Raw genomic sequence first — 17,267 nt, 5'->3', positions numbered from 1 at the left:
TCCAGTCAGTATCGAGTAGACTTGGCTTCCTCCACCATCTCCTGAACAACATTTATTACAACTAACAGCATATGCTAAGTCTGCAATCCAATACATGTCTACTCAGAAGTAAGCTCCACTGGGTTCAATGGTACTTCTTCCAGGTAAGTGTGTACTGGATTGCAGCCTAAGCTGTCTACAGGTGCACAGGGGTTGCTTAGTTGCATCCCTGCATGGTCAGCATGATTTCTAAATGACCAAGGAAAATGTGTTTGCATACCTCCTTCAGGCAAGCTGTCAAAAATCAGGCTACAGCTGATAAACTGATTATAAAGCTGCTTAAGACTTTGCTTGTAAACAGAAGCATTTATCAACTAATAATTTGCAATAAACTGACGTAACTCCCAGCTGAGCCCCAAACTGTAATTGTCTCTACCATCTGCCTATTAAAATACCATTCTTCATCACCAAGCCAGAACAGAAGGGAGAAAATATCCAGCAACTATGTAAGACACTGGCTTCTTGTGGAATAATCCGTGCAAGCATCCTATCTGATTATGACATAGGTTCTGTACACTTTAACTTCCCTTGTTGCATGGCATTTCTTTCCTGTGTGCAAAATTATTTCACACATCCAGTATATTTCTGAAGAGGGAAAAACCCATTACAGTCAGCTCATCATATTAACATTTCTCTTTTAGTCACTTGTAGCAATGTTCTAATAGAAAGCCTCCTCAAGGACAAGCTTGAAGAGGAAATTCCTTGCTTCTCAGACTGTTTGTTTTCATTAACTTTTTTCATATTTAATTCCTCTGAGCCACACATGTTTTCCAACTGGAAGTCACTAAAATGTTCTGAAAAAAACTATTGTGGAGCCCTTATAGGGTTGCCAGGTCAGAAGCATCCCAAAACCTGAGATTTTAGGGGCGGGCCCAAGTGATGTCACTGGGCGGCCTGAGTGATGTCACAGGGCGGCCCCGAGTGATGTCACAGGGCGGCCCCGAGTGATGTCACGGGGCAGGCCCAAGTGATATCATTAAGCATGATACATTAAGCATCAATCACAGTTGCTTGGAGCGTACAATTAAAAAAAAAATCTGACTGGAAATTAAGCTAGACATCTTAGCTAAAAGATGGAGCCTGGGTAGGGAACATTTAATCTAGCCTACTTGCTTTTGGCAAGAAGGGTTTAAGTGCCTTCAGGCCAGGCCAGTCACCAGAAGGTCATTGTAGGAAGAAAGGAGCCTAGTGTTGTGGAGATGTTAGATGGGAGCATTCAAGAGTAAAGATGGATGCCCCTGAAGGCTGCAATTCTAAACACACATACTAAGGGACTAAGCCCCCATAGAACTCAACAGGACTTACTTCTGAGTAGATATAGTTTGGATTGTGCTGTTGGTAAAGCTTGACTAGAGATCCTCTGCAAAGACATCCATATCCAAGCAGGGTTGGCAACCCCCTGCCTGGAATGCCCTGCCCTTATCTTTTAATGTGGCTGCTCCAAACTTCTTTACAGATTTGACCCTTCACTTCAGAAAGAGTAAGAGTAAGAAGATTCTCTACCCTTTCTGTCTGCATAGATGCCCTCATCCTTCCCCTGCGCGCAGCAGAAGCTCTGGGCCAGGCGGGACGCAGTGGCATCTCATAGAGGACACCCTCCCCTTTCATGGGGTGTATGATTTGTCCTGGCCCAGAGCAGATTTTGGGGTGGGCACCTCCAATTACTTATTTTTCCTGTATGTTTTGGTCTGCTTTGATTTTGTATAGATGCCCTCTTCTGTGCCCTGCACCTCCCCTTTCCTGGGGTATATGATTTGTGCTGTCCCAGAGCAGATTTCGGGGTGGGTACCCCAATTACTTATTTTTTTCTATGAGTTTTTGTCCATTTTTATTTTGCATTGATGCACCCGTGCATGCCCAGTACCCAGCAGAAGAACTGGGCTGGATGGGATGCACTGGCATCTCATAGAGGACACCCTCCCCTTTCCTGGGGTATATGATTTGTCCTGGCCCAGAGCAGAATTTGGGGTGGGCACCCCCAGTTTCTTATTTTTCCTGTATGTTTTGGTCTGCTTTGGTTTTGCATAGATGCCCTCCTCCGTGTCCTGCGCCCAGCAGAAGCTCTGGGCCAGGCAGGATGCAGTGGCATCTCTTAGAGGACACCCTCCCCTTTCCTGGGGTGTATGATTTGTCCTGGCCCAGAGCAGAGGTTGGGGTTGGGACCTCCAGGTACTTATTTTTTATGATTTTATGACATCATTATGTATTTATGATAATATCAGAAGCCTGATGATTTTGATTGCATAAATGTATTGTTATTCTTGATGGGGAGAGTCCCCCGATCACAGTGATATATCATACAGGGTACCCCAACATATATTTTTGGGGTTCTGAGACATGCTAAGTTTGGTTTGAAGTTGCTGTAGTTGTCAACTCTTCTTTTTTAGTGTTTTGAACTTTCAAGCAAATAAGGAACTGGGAACTAGGAACCAACTTCAGCATCGTATCAGTTAAATAGATTAAACAGTCACAGGGGGGTGACGTTTTGGTGTATATCTTGGGAACCAGACCACCTAGAAACTTAATTTTTTAAAAAAATTGAAGCTGAGAGTCCGGAGATTAAGGGGTGCTAGCCGGAGAGCTGGAGGGCCCCCCAAAAAATAGAGACTCCGGCCAAAAACTGGAGACCTGGTAACTCTAACCCTTAAGATTTGTGGCATATAAAACTATTGAACCAATCTATACAGCCCCTTGTGAAGGTTTAAGCCACGTTTAAAACAAAAATGGAAAATGTCTGATTTTGATGCTACTGATTTTTTATCATTAATACAAAGAGATTTGGATAGTCTGTTAATTGTTTTTAGTTAACCAGAAGTCACAGCAGTTTTGCCACATGTTGCACAGCTAGGCCGGGAGGTCTCTGAACCTCAAGTATGCCTTAGTTTGTAGTGGCCAAAAGTTATAGCAGGTATCAGCAACAGTGCTGCATGCCACAGCCCCACAGTGATTCATGGCACAACTGAGTTATGGATGAGGCCAATTCCCTACAAATATTAATGATTAAAGAGTCGCAGTTCTAAAATGTCTAGTCATCAATATTTTTGGATGGTAAAAATAGCTTTATTCTATTTATTACATTTATATTCTACCTTTCTTTCAAGAAGCTCAAGGTGGCATACATGCTTCTCCCCTTCTTCATTTTATCCTCACAACAACCTTGTGATGTATGTTAGGCTGAGAGGCAATGCGTTGCCCAAGGTCACCCACTGAGTTCATGGCTGACTGCAGATTTGAACTCTGGTCTCCCATGTCCAAGACCAACACTCTAACCATTTTTTTAAAGCAAGATGGCTGTGTTCTGCCACCCTAGTCAGAGGCAACATGCTTCTGAAAACCAGTTGCCAGAAGCCTCAGGAGGGGAGAGTGTTCTTGCACTCGGGTCCTGCTTGCGGGCTTCCCCCAGGCACCTGGTTGGCCACTGTGAGAACAGGATGCTGGACTAGATGGGCCACTGGCCTGATCCAGCAGGCTCTTCTTGTGTTCTTATGTTCTTCAGGTTGGTATGGTTTTTTCTAGAGTGACTTTTACACAAGGTTTTACTATCCTGGATAAACTAATTGTCCCTAGTTTAAATCATTACTATATTGTTCAGTTATTTTCTATTACCTCAACTGCTTCATTACATGGAACACTGCAGCAGTTTAAAATTGTTTTAGTTTCAGTTTCAAAATTTTAGGGCTTTCAACCAACTAAAGAATTCTAGTAGATTGATCACCTGCCTTTTAAGCTGATTGAAAGATTAATTCTGTATACTTTCAAAATCTTAATAAAGGTGGCTTTTGTGATACCGAAGAAAGTGAAAGATAGAATTTTGTAAACAAAAGCTACCATTCATCTTATGCAGTAAAGTCCATCTTTCACACTGTTCCCTCCCCACCACTTGCTATCATGTAATAGGGCACTAGAATCAAAATAACTCAAAAATAAATAAGCACACGCTTAACTCAATCCCACCAATTTAAATTTGACCTCATCAGTCAGACTTACATTTGGTCTTACTGGTTAAAGTGATTAAGGATGTGGTCCTGTATGCATTTATCTTGGACCAAGTCCCATTCCACCAATAGATCTTACGCTGAGGAAACATGCACAGGATCAAGGGGTAAAGCTTGCAGCCGTATAAGAAGAGTAAAAATATGTTTCTGTTGATAATATTAATATGTGGAGTCATATGCAAGAGACAAACAACATGATACATTACAGTCCCTCCTCCTTTTGACATTGAGGAAAGGTGATTTCAATCAGAGAAGGGATGGGAGGGAAGCGGATAAATGATTCTTCTGCTAGTACCTTTTCTCCTAGAAGTTCCTTTCTTGCCAAGATGTGTACTTTGGACTTGTGTTTGCCTCACCAACTCGAGTCAGAAACCTCACGAGGGTGAGAGCAGCAGGTAGGGAGAGTTTTGGGAAGGGAATGATTGGCAGAAGAAGGTTAATTAAGGATGCTCCCTTAGGCAACACCCCTCCTCAAATGGTTGTGGACAGACAGTGGAGGCTGGTCTATTAAGGCAAATCGGGCATTGCACTTTCTCCTCAGCCAGCCCCCACCTGCTGTGCCTTCTTACAGTCCAGAGGGTGGCCCTGTCTGACAATTTCCGCCCCCTTAGTGTCAGTGCTGCCCTTGTAACATTAGCATTAATTGACTCTGCCTGTCATTGACTCTGGTTCCCCCTACTGGTTGGGTTCCCTGCATTCCACTCCTCCAGTCCCAGTGGTCACCAGCCACCACTATGCACAGGGCTCAGGCTGTGCTAGTCTTGACCCTGTGAACCACTAACCCCTTTCTCTTCCCCCTCACCTCGGGGGAAGGGTGCTTCTTCAGCTTTGCTCCAAAACCCATCGAGTAGTGCTCTTCTGGTTCACAACTATTTTATATTTGAGATTAAATGTATCCCTGCCTAGGTGACTTCATGTGCTACCATGTCATAGAAATAGAGATACATGACTACAGTTTTGGTAAGCTTAAATGTATAGCATCCAGAAATTCCAGCACTGTCTGTTTCAAAGAATCCATTCTTTTTCACGTCTCAGGGATATTTCACATGTTTATTATTCAGGCTTTCTATGAGATGTTTCAGGCAGCCATTGGGCATCAGTGAAGGTACCTCTGACTTAAACAGATAACTCAAAGGTTCCTGGGACAGCATAAATGCAGCCATTCATTTTGATGAGCCAAGACACAATTTTATGAACTGTAAGTGCATATATGCATGTCTTTAAAACTGTCTTTAAAATTGTGTGAGGAATTACCCCATAGACAGCATGCTGTTTGCATCCATTAAATCACTTAATTTATGAGTTGCATTTAAAAAAGAAAGAGACAGGAAGAAATTGGTGTGCATATGGACGCAGAGGTTTTTAACAGAAGCAACATTTTATGGCATGAGTGCAGTGGGTGGTGGAGATGGTTTTTCTTTTCTGGCCTTATTGATAGCATAAATTAATCAGTAGTTTGAGCTTGCTGGTTCCACAGCTCTCCAACATGGAGAGAGTCTCTGCCAAAAACACAGCTTGTCCCATGTGCAGCAAGCCAGCCAGATGGTGCAGGGGAGGGCTTATTTCTTCTTACATTAACTTTTCAAAGATAAAACATTTGATAGCCACAAAAATAGCAGTTAAACTGTCATAACCAAATCATCAACTTGGACTTGGGATCTGTACTTTTGTAGAGAAGTAACCTCCCAGATTGCTCCCTGACCAATCTGCTTTCTTCAGTTTAGTTTTGATTGGTTAATAAAAGATGTGCAAACAAGAGCACATTCCCCCCTCCACACACACACAAAAGCATGAAAACTAACTTGTAAATGAAAATAATACACTGCTTGTATATGCTGATAAGAATACTCCTATTTTTGCTTTTTCTTGATAATCTATTTGCACATATTCAGAGTTTAGCAATGGCTTTCAGTAGTCAACATCAGACAAAACCCTGTTTATAAAACAACAACCAGCATTTGGGAAAATAACAAGATTGCCTGCAGATGGCATCCTATGCATATCATGAACACTTCTATTATGAAAAAGAAGCTATTATTACACTGAAGCTAACATTACACTGTACATTTATTTTGTTGCCTGTACAGTTGATAAAAGAGAGGTTTCAGAGTCTAATTAAGCACTTTTGTAGATCCTTGTGTGCTTACACCCACAGGTTGATTGTTTGTTTTACTAGCACATTTCATCAAAATGTATCTAGCTACAAGAGTCAAGATTCCAGTAGGATAATGTGTCAGCCTTAAATTTATTTATTTGAAAGCAAGTTCCAGTGATTTCAGTTGAGCTTTAGCCCGAAGTTAGCGTGCTTAAGAAAACAGTCTGAAGTAGCAAAGCATTAGGGAGGTGTCATTGCTAACATGTCATAATGAGAAGTCCATGATGCAAGTTTTGTTAAAGTATTATGAATAAGAAGCCTAGGTTGACAAAAGTGTCAGTGGTGCAGCTAGGTAATTTTGGACCCTGACTTAATTGTCTGAAGCTCTTCCCTCTCCCTAAGGCAAATATGTGTATTACTTTAGTTAATTCTAAATTATAATTTCATTTACTGATCTCTAGATTAATTTCCAGCTCTACTACTTTTGAAGACATGCTATTGGGTTGCATGGCTAAGGTATCAGACCAAAGCTTTCGTTTATTTTATTCAAGCAAAAGCCCTTTGAACGCTTTACTGTTTAAAAATGTGTTTTTTAAATTTGTATATTTGTTTTTAATGTTTTTAATTGTTGTAAACCACCCAGAGAGCTTTGGCTATGGGGCGGTATATAAATGCAATAAATAGTAGTAATAATAATCATAATAATAACTAAGCCCCGCTAAACTCAGAACTTGCGTCCGAGTAAACATGTAAAGGGTTGAACTGACAATGAAGTTGAATTAATAGACTGAAGTTTAGACAGGGACTGGATTTTACTTGCAGTGCAGTGCAATTATATGCTTGTTTATTCCTAAATGTTTGATGGGGCTTATTCCCAGTCCCAGTTACATGAGCAGAAAACTGCAGCCGGGGGGTGGGGGTGGGGAGGATTAGCTTTATTTGATTTGACAATTTTGCCACGTAACCCACTACTCTGTAAACAGCAACAGATGGACATTTTAGAAGACTTTAACCCAGTATATCTAAATTTCTGATCTTTTTTTTTAAGTTCTATTTTTAACATTTATTATCTGGCTGCAACTGATTAAAGAAAAATTAACCCATTAATCATATGATTAATCTGTTGGGAATGCTTTGATTTGGATTCCTGCATTGAGCAAGGGGTTGGACTTGATGACCTTATAGGCCCCTTCCAACTCTACTATTCTATGATTCTATGATTTGGAGTTTCCCAAGTTTTCAGACAAAGGGGAATGAGGGCTCATTTGTACCACAAATTGTGGATTGCAGATTCAATATCTTGCAGTTTTTGCTCTGATGACAAATCCTCTCTCACTTTTGTACTTATATTTTTTGTTTCTATACCATTTTTGTTCATTTTGTTCATATAATTTACATTCTTTTTCTGAGTGTTCATATATTAGCTGATGAGAGTTCTTTCACCTAATGTAAAGTGCTTATCTCACATTTAGAAGAGAAGGGAATTTGTGAAAAGGACTTGGTTTCAAATTGTGTAGCAAATTTTTTGTTTTAGACAAGGTTGTTACATAAGCATGCATGCCATGTGCATTTAGTTGTGAAAAATTGTGGTACTTCCTGATAAGGAAATATTATGAATGAAGTCTAGCTAACAGGAGAACTCTTTATTTCTATGGGGACAAGACAGCATCACAAGTTAATTAAACTGGTAACACTGTGATTAGTTTCAGTCAGGGATCAGCTGAGGCTGGTAGTTGTCAGGGAATGTGTATTTTCCACAGATATGAGTAAAGATGCTTATAATATTTATTTACATTTATTCTGTGTATCCCATAGTAACAGTGACAAAGACATGCAAACAGGTTAAAAGTGTGGAAAGTGGAATTACAAAACAGCAACAACCCATCTGTTGTAAATCCATTATCATAATGATTATTTGGCTGCTTAAATGCAGTATGCCAATTACTAAGGATATATCTTTTAACTGTATTAAATATATAAGACACAATCCAAAGGTAAACTATGAAGTCACATATATTTCATAGGAGTGAACAATGCACTTCTATTTCTTCTGCTGAAATTTACTGAGCTTTCTTCACTTTTGCTGAATTGTGCCATTTACTGATAAATAATGGTTTAGAAGAAGTACCTGAAAGTAAGATCCCTTGAACTCAGTGGGTCTTATTTCTGAATATACCTGCATAAGATTGCACTGTTAGGTTGCAATCTCAGGCTCTCTCTTTCTGTGCTGAACTTAACAGGACTCAATTTCTGAGAAAACATACTTAGCATTACAGACACGCAGTTTGCATGTCACAGTAAGCTAAACCATGGCTTAGCACAAATGAGCAAACGTGCAGACTCCCAGAGAGGATGTCATGACTGCTTTGCTCCTCTCTAGTCATTTTGCTGCTGTACTAGGCCATGATTTGGCTTAGCAAGTCAGCTGAACACAGACTTGTGGTTTAGCTCTCTCCAGAAAAAACACGAGCTGTAATCAAGGTATGTCCAAGGTTTGGCCTCAATCTTCTCTCTGGGAGATGATACATTTACCTGTTCCTGCTAAGCCATGGTTTGGCTTAACACTACATATGAACAAGGGCACTGTTAGAGTCAAACTACACATGAAGTGGGATATCCTGGTTTTAGTTTTACCGGTAATGCGACTGGAGAAAGAGGGAGCTGCCAATCTGTTCAGAAGACTGAGGGAAGGGAGGGGTTTTATAACACTTCCCCGTCGGCTGTTTTCCTGATGTGGAAATTGCACACATGCACACACACACACAGCTACTTGCCCCACAATTGAAAGTTATAGGTACCTTATCAGGAAAACGGCAGGTGTGGATTAAACATCCCTTTCTGCCCTTCATTGCTATGAACATCTGAGCAGTCTTTCCCCTGCCCATGCCTTGTTTCAGTTACACAAACATTGGGAGATCTGTTACAGAACTCCTGCATAACATGTTTGGTTGTTAGGTTTGCTACCCATGAACACAGACAAACATCTTTTAGTACTTCTGTCAGAGGGACCCATGACAAAGGGTGTTCCTATACCTTCAGTTTATAAAGCAACGAATATATAGTTGTTTCTCATTTTGTGTGGGGCATGTAGTTGTATTTCTCTCCAGAAAAGGTATCTTGCAGGGACATTATATTTTCCCAGTATGTAAACAACAATATTGTGCTCCCCCCACAATGTCATTCTTACCCACCCACCCAAATTGTGAGTGTTCGGTGCCATGAGATCACATTTTATGACAGTAACATCACTAGAAATAAGCAATGTTAATGTTAGCTTTTCAAACAAAAATGCTTCAAATTTGCCACTCTTCCATTGTAATATGCAACCAGAAAGAGCGTAAACTAGCTGTTTCAAATTGTGAATAATGTGACTATTCTGTATATAACAGGACCTTGATGACTTTCCCAGATCCCTCCAAGTAGGTGACATTTTAAAATACACTGATGATGATGATGATGATGATATAATCCTACTATTCACCTATAACTATTCAGCTACAACAACTATGTGCTGTACAAAATTAGAGGAAAGGAAATACATCTGTACAGTATTCAAAGTTTATTTACTTATTACATTTATACACCATCTTTCCTTCAACAATATCAAAGTGGTGTACATGGTTCTCCATTTTATCCTCACAACAACCATGTGAGGTAGGCTAGGCTGAGGGATAGTGACTAGCCAAAGGTCATCTAGTCAGCTTCATGGTTAAGTCAGTATTCGAATCTTGTTCTCCCAGGTCATAGTCCCAACCTCTAACCATAATACCAGACTAGCTCTCTGCACCATTTTGGGGAAGGTGGATAATAGAATTCTCTTCTGAATGACATTAACGTGGTGTAACACTGATTCAGGACATCTAACCTAATAGAATAATAATAATAATAACCTATAAACACTCTTTATAGAGCCATGCACAGTGTTAGACTCATGTGCACAAAGTTATGACTCATGTGCGCAAAGTTATATCATAGCTTAAAACACAGAAAACAAAGTTCATTACTGAAAACATGGCTAGGTCCTTACTGTCATCATTAATATTTACAAGTTAATTGATTCTACTGTATTTTAGCATTCATAGCAATACAGACAAATAGTGAGCCTTTTTAGTGGTGACTCCATATCTGTGAGACATATTCCCCATTGTGGTGCATCTAGCCACATCATTTTTATTTGTTTATTTGTGAAACAGGTGAAGATGCATCTCTTCTGACAGGTTTTCAGAGGAGGGTATCAGCGAATGAAATAATTTAGGAACAATTTGATACTGGTGCTTACTATTAATTCTATTGACATGACTTTTTAAAATTTGTACATGCTTATGCATACTGCATGCATGTATGTTATGTTGTTTATTATGCTATAAACAGCCCTTTGGCCTTTACATTTCTTAATTAAGTAAATACATAATGTCCGCGACCCCAAGATGATTACCATTTTTAGTCCTGAGGTTACCACTTTATGCACTGAAGTTAACATGCAGGTAGATTTTTGAGATCCTTAGAAACTGTGGCAATTTTCGGGGTAAGGATACATTGCAACATTAGGAATGTTCCTGTTCAAGAGTCCAACCAGCTATTCCCATCAAGCAGGACATTCCACTCCCCTTCTACCCATTTTGTTTTTGTTTCCATCTGACACTCAACATTCCATGGATGGCTACTTAGCACGGTCAGTTCTAATTGGGCTATCAGTCCCACCACACCACACCACCTGGTTTTTTAAATAAGGGTTTTTTTTGTACTTCTACAAACCTTGGAATTTCACAACGTGTTAATACCTCTCTCTTGTTACTCTGTGGCTAATTTATACAATCACCAGTTGAGTTTGCTATTAAAGGGAGTAATACATTATCCAAACATAGGTTATTATACTTCACAAAATTAGACCAGGTTATTTGGATTTTAACACCACAGAAAATTAACTGGTTTAGATTCAAAAAGTTTGCTAGTCCTTCAGACCTTTTAACACAGTAGACCATCTGCATAATGTTAGGGTGATATCTGTTCGAAAGCTATTGATGCAGTCTTTCTTAATGTTCCATTGAGAAAAGAATTGTAATGGGAAAAATTACATCCTTTGCATGGGGGTGCCCCCACCAGGATCTCTGTCACCTCCTTTGTTGTTCAGTATCTGTTTAGAATTACTGGGAAACATAATTGCTGGTTCCACTGCTGGGGGAAATGGTGTCAACTCCTACTATTATTTATATAGCACTATCAAGGTGCATGAAGTTTATTTTTAACATACTACAAGAGCACAGGGTTCTGGTTTCTTACAACAGAAGAAAATGAGGGAAGCAGAGATGGGGCAAACAGGGGACAATGTGTGATTATTTCAGTTATGCATGCCCAAGTCAGTATGTCTGGGCAGGACCACTGGCCACTGAATGCTGCTGAACTGAATTTTGCAGTGGTGAGGGAGCTCTCACTTGTTGTCAGAGCAAGCAGGCTAATGCTTTCCTTCTCAACACTATATGGCAGCAGTTTATCTCTCTCTCCTTGTCATGGTCCTTAGGGATGTCCACTGCCAAAGAAAGATGATGGCCCCAACAGGAGACGTCAGTAGCTCCTGGTTCCTAGGCAAGGCGAGGTCAAGATGCGGATCCAGGACCACGGATAGTGCTCCTGCAGCTGAAGCCAAGCATCGAAGTTGTCTCAGCAAGGTCCTGTAGCAACTAGCTGAGGGCTAGGTAGTCACTGACTGGAGGCTCACGCTACCTCATCCTGTACTGCCTCCTGGCCACTTAAAGGGCCAATGCCTTCTTCTGCAGCCATTGGTTCCTTCAGTGTAACGGGACTTCCAGCTGTGTGGATATCTTCTCAGGGATCTCTTGATCCCCTGAAAAGTCTATGGACCAGCCACTGGACTCTGGTGACAGAGGTGTTTCCTCAGGGGAGGGGAGGCAGACTTACAATCATGCTAATCACTGATATTGGGCCACTGTATTGATCCTTAACAACTGTCTGGCAGCTGAAGTCAAGTGGGTGAGTAATGGAGTATCTGTTTTCATGTGGAAGGTCCCAGGTTCAGTCCCTGGCAATCAGTGTAGACAATATGGAACTATATGGAGCAGTGGTCTGATAGTGTAAGACAACTTCCTATGTTCCAGCCCTACAGATGATATTTGTGTTTATAAAAACATGCACATTAAATGCAAAGATGCATTTAACATCATATCTGGTTTGGCCCTGAGGAACTGGAGTGTGCTGGAATGGAAACTCCAGAAGTGTCCGTTATTATTCACACCATCAATTGTTATGGAAAGGTACAACAGGTTAATACCATATGAATTAATTTGGGAAGCTGGAAGATACAGAATCCTGCAGAAGCTCAAAATGATGGCATGATCCTCATGGACAAGGCCATGAAAGGAAAGCAGCCAAGGTATATTTGAAGATGAGCATGAATTAGCCCAATATGCTCTGATCTGGAGTAATTGCTTATTCCTGTTCTTACCACATATAAGTCATTATATTCCTTCTCCCAATTTTTTATTAAACCTATTTCAAACTTATTTCCGTGTCACAATAATATTTTCATGAGAAGTGTTGTAACCTAATTCCTTCATTTGAATAATACATTCATTTTTAATTACTGCAACTTGATCTCAGATTATTCAAATAACTGTTTCATTTTTATGCTTACCCTGACCCCAGTGTATTTATAGGCTTTTATCCTTACCTGATACCAGCGTAATGTAATTATAGATTGTATTTTAATCATCTACTATATCCTAGCAAGTTTGCTTAAATAACTCCAATCCAGAGTCTTTTATTTCTGTGTCTTTTAAAATTCTACAATAGCATTCTCACTGCATAAAAGCACTATTTTTGTAGTTTACTACAATGAATGAACATTTTGCATGCATTGCTGCCCATGTTTCTCATTTGAATTTTAAAAAGTTGCCACACATAGTACTCTACGTAAATGGGAAAAAAGGCTTGTAAACTGGCACGACACTTTCCTTACTATTTGCTCCTATCTTCTCTCAAATAATGTTTGGATAAAATAGGTCAACACCTTTTTTTTTACCCATTTTTATCCACCCACAAATGCAGACATTTCATTCCTGCTGAGCAGCAAGTGCTCATTCCTGCTCTGAGTGAAAGGTCAATATTTCAGGGGTTTCCCAACATGGGCTACGGATGGAACATAAACAGGATTAAATCCTTTTTAAAAATTGCTCTTCCTTTATGTCTTAACAGGTGCTGAGTTCTGTTCCTAAAATGAAGCAAAGCAAGTATAATTTTTCCCATCCCAAACTAAATTTCAATGCACATTTTATAAATATTGATTTGCACAGTGGAGCTACCATAAGCCACCAATAGTATTTAGATTTATGCCTGCCCTGTGGCTAATGCAGCAGCGTAGTGGCAAATTCAGAAGTGCAGGGTCCATTCATGATAGTCACAGCCATGTCCCCTCCCATCCTTTTTTTAATGATGGGTTGAGAACAATCCTTGTTAACACCATCTCCCACAACAACAGATGCCCCTACAAGCCAATAAGCATGAAAGGGGAGAGTTAGCTACTGAGAAAAGTCTTCTTAGTGGCTAACTCACCTCCTTTCACTCTGATTGGCTCCAGTCAGCAGGAAAGGACAAGGAAGCACATTAGAAGACTCTGCTCAGTGGCTAACACACTCCCCTTTCATGCTGATTGGCTCATAGGATGCTGGAGACATAGGAACCCTTCTGGGACCCTGCTCCAAAAAAAGTAAAGGGTCTAAGACCCCCCAAGATTCTGGTTGATGTGATGTCCCTATATTTTAATATCTGTAAATATGGTAAGTGTGGGTTTATTAAGTGATATATGGTAAGTGACTGAGTAAGAGGGGGGAGTACATGGGCTAGAATGCTGGAGAATGTTGGATGATGATTGGCTGAGTGTTTGAATGGCTGAAGGTATAAATGAGAGGATGACAATTGAGTTGTTGGGGAGTTGTTGGGGAGTTGTTGGGGAGTTGTTGAGAGGAGTGATTGGCAGAGTTCTGAGGGAGGTTTGGATTATATTTGGCTGGTATTTAGGCAGAATATATATGACTGGAAACATAAAGAGTGACACTATATGAAACCATACGCTTGTTGAACATTCCTAAAGTAATCTTATTTCCTGGTGTTATCAAATAAATACTTTTATTGGTTTACAAAAAGCCTGATCCTTGGCTGGGGATACACAGACCAGAAGGGCGGGCAGGGTAATTACCAAGGCTGGAGGGAAACAGTATCAAATAACGGGTGGCAGCAGTGAAGGGAGATATTGTAACATCGTCAAGTATCCAGAGCAACCCAGGATTGTATGCTTTATAGACAAAGATACAAGGGCGTTGTGGACAGCAAGGGCACTCAGACACAAAGTAACAAGCCATAGGGAGACTAAGGCGAAGTCTCTAGCAGTATTGTTTACAGGGAGTGACTGGTGGTGCTGCCTAGCAGTGGGATCTTGTGAGATCTGTGCTAGAGTGAGCTAAAGAAAAATAAAAACTATGTTTCTCCCTGATGGTAGCCATGGGTGGTAGCCTGACAGGTGGTGCCAGTGGGAGGAACATTACAGTTGACTACACACCTGGGCTAATGTCTATATATACTTACACTTGGAATGAGTGAGAGACCTACTTATTTGGAACCTCTAAGTCCAGATCATCATTTCATGTTTTAAATGGAAAGGTCATCACAATGTGACTTTTAAAAACAGTAGATATTCATTATATGCATGCCTTCATACTTGGGCAGTTCTCTAGGTAATCTCGAGACCTCACTATATGTGCACACGCTACAAACAAATATTTGCCATTGCCACACAAAAATTAAGGTAAAAAGCCATATCTTGGTGGTGAATTTACCATGTCAAAAAATAACATTAGAACTTTCCTTACACTTAATGTTTCTTTATGGTCATTGAAACAAACCAAGTGGAGACCTAGAGGAGTAAATCATAGTAAAAATATTTGCTGTTGAATGAAAGGGGGCTTACATAATGTGACCCATTAAGCCAGTGGTAGGGAACCTCTGGGCCATGGGCCCCTAATTTGAGGCCATTTTTTGCAAACCCCACCCACCTGCCAATTGTATGGCATAATTTGATATCACCTGTCAGTCATTTTATCTGATCCTCCACTTTTTACACTTTCTGTGGCTTTCCTAAGGTTATACTTAATTTTTTTACATATTTTACATACATGTTATGTACTTTATGTGTAATTCACATGTTTGGCATACACTTCCCTTAAGGCTAAGAAGGAATTGAACACAAAATACATGAAAAGTATGTAAAATATGTTAACAATACATTGTTTTATTTAAATAAATATTAAATATTTTGCTTTGATGGCCTTTGGTTCTGTCCATTTTGGCCCCACTCTGTTTGACTATGGTGCACACGCTGTCAGAATGCCCCTGGAAGACTAACCATGTTTGAATCCAGCCCTCAGGCTGAAAGTGGTCCCCCAAGCCTGCATAAAGCCGAATGCACTTTACCACCATAGATGGTGACACACCCAAGCTGATGCCAAGAAAATCTCACTAGCTCCTAGATGTTGCCATTTATTCATTTATTTATTTGCAGTCTTAGCCAATACTAGTGATGTTGATGTAGTTTCTAATTGCCTAGTTCAAAATGCAAACTTGAACAGTTTGTAATGCTTGGATATACTACAAATTGAACATCATTTTCCTGTGACATTTTTCTACAGCTCAGAATGTAAAATAAGATTCTGGACATCCACTTTTAGCTCAAGTCATTTTTGAAAATGAGAAGGTAATATAATAAGGTGTAATCCATTGTGAACTTGGAAAATAAAACAGTATTTATTCCAAACATTCTCCAGTTATGTTTATAATTGCTGACCCAATTCCGAATCAAGCTGTGGGAAATTTGTCCAGCAGTAGCAGAAACTGTAAGAATCAGACAAAAAAAGAAAGAAGGAAAAAGGATTCGCTGCAAAAATCAGTAGCATATGGAAGTACTTTGTAGTAGTAGAAAAGGGCTTCTGAAGGCAAAGCATCTTCCCAGCCACCTTTCTCACTCTCTCCAGGGTGCAAAAGTTGCTTTGTTGGTCAAAAACAGAGTGAGGGTGTTGCTTTGCTTGCCAAAAAGGATTAAGCTGCCTTTGTAAAAAAGAATAGATTACTCTTGCTTCTAGCAAATGTTTTGTTGAATGTTGACACAGAATAGCATCAGAACTGTCCAGAAGTGAATAATGATTATGAATTTAGTCAATTTATTTAGCAAAAAGGGAATATTCTACTTTGGGGGGGCCAGAGGGAAAGCACAAAATCCCTCTAGAAATTCTACCAGAAAACTGGCTTTTATATATACATCTTATGCATTTGCATACTAAGTACTATATGTTTTCAGTCAGAGAAAACATGGTGCACAGCAACCAGGGACTTGGGATCCCAGGCTGCTGTTTCAGTGATCACGATAAAATAATGGCTAGTTTGATGTTTGACATATTTAACATGAATATTCACTGCAGAGAACTTTAGGGTGGCTGCAGCTTCCTGCAGTACAAACCTTTGTAGGAAAACATTATCTTTTACCATGTGAAGTGACTGACACTGAATCTTATTGGTATTAGGAATAAGACCTTTGTATTCTCAGATTTCATTTTTATTTTATTTTATTAAATTTATAAGTAATTTTAATAAATAATAAATCCCACCCATTCCTCCTAGAATTTTTAATGCCTTCGGGAAAAAAGCATGGGAGAGAAAATTAACCATAAGGGTCATATGTGGGCAGGAAATATTTCAAGCTCTAAACCTGACTTTGGATCATATATAATCTACACATCTTTTCCACAGTTGCATTTCTATGATTTTGTGAGATCATCAGTTATTCTTGTAACTAATTTCTACAAAAGTCCCTGCAATTTGTTCATCTAAATCCAAAACTTAGCTCTGAAGGTGAATACTATGGGAAACGTCTGAAACACGCAGATGGTTTAAAAAATCCTGAGGCTGTGTTTTTCTGGGAAGGAAAATAAGACTTAAACGCTCAAAACAAAATCACACAAGAGATATTTTCCTTTGTCATCAAGATAAAAACAATTGGCCAGATCCCCTTTGTCATTGCAGCCAAACAGACTCTACCCCAAGCCCTGAAGCAGACCAAAAACTGTTTTGGTGGAAAG

At 39.8% G+C, this 17,267-nt stretch overlaps 1 protein-coding gene across 10 annotated transcripts in view; it reads right to left on the bottom strand.

The window, feature by feature from the left end:
* ZFPM2 (zinc finger protein, FOG family member 2) overlaps window positions 1-17,267 on the bottom strand; it is a 529,061-nt gene that overhangs the window by 23,579 nt on the left and 488,215 nt on the right. The window lies entirely within an intron of this gene.

Source organism: Rhineura floridana, chromosome 1 (genome assembly GCF_030035675.1).
Source record: "Rhineura floridana isolate rRhiFlo1 chromosome 1, rRhiFlo1.hap2, whole genome shotgun sequence".
Classification (NCBI taxonomy): Eukaryota; Metazoa; Chordata; class Lepidosauria; order Squamata; family Rhineuridae; genus Rhineura; species Rhineura floridana.
Note: the sequence above shows the minus strand (reverse complement) of the source record. Positions and strands in the feature narration are given on the sequence as shown.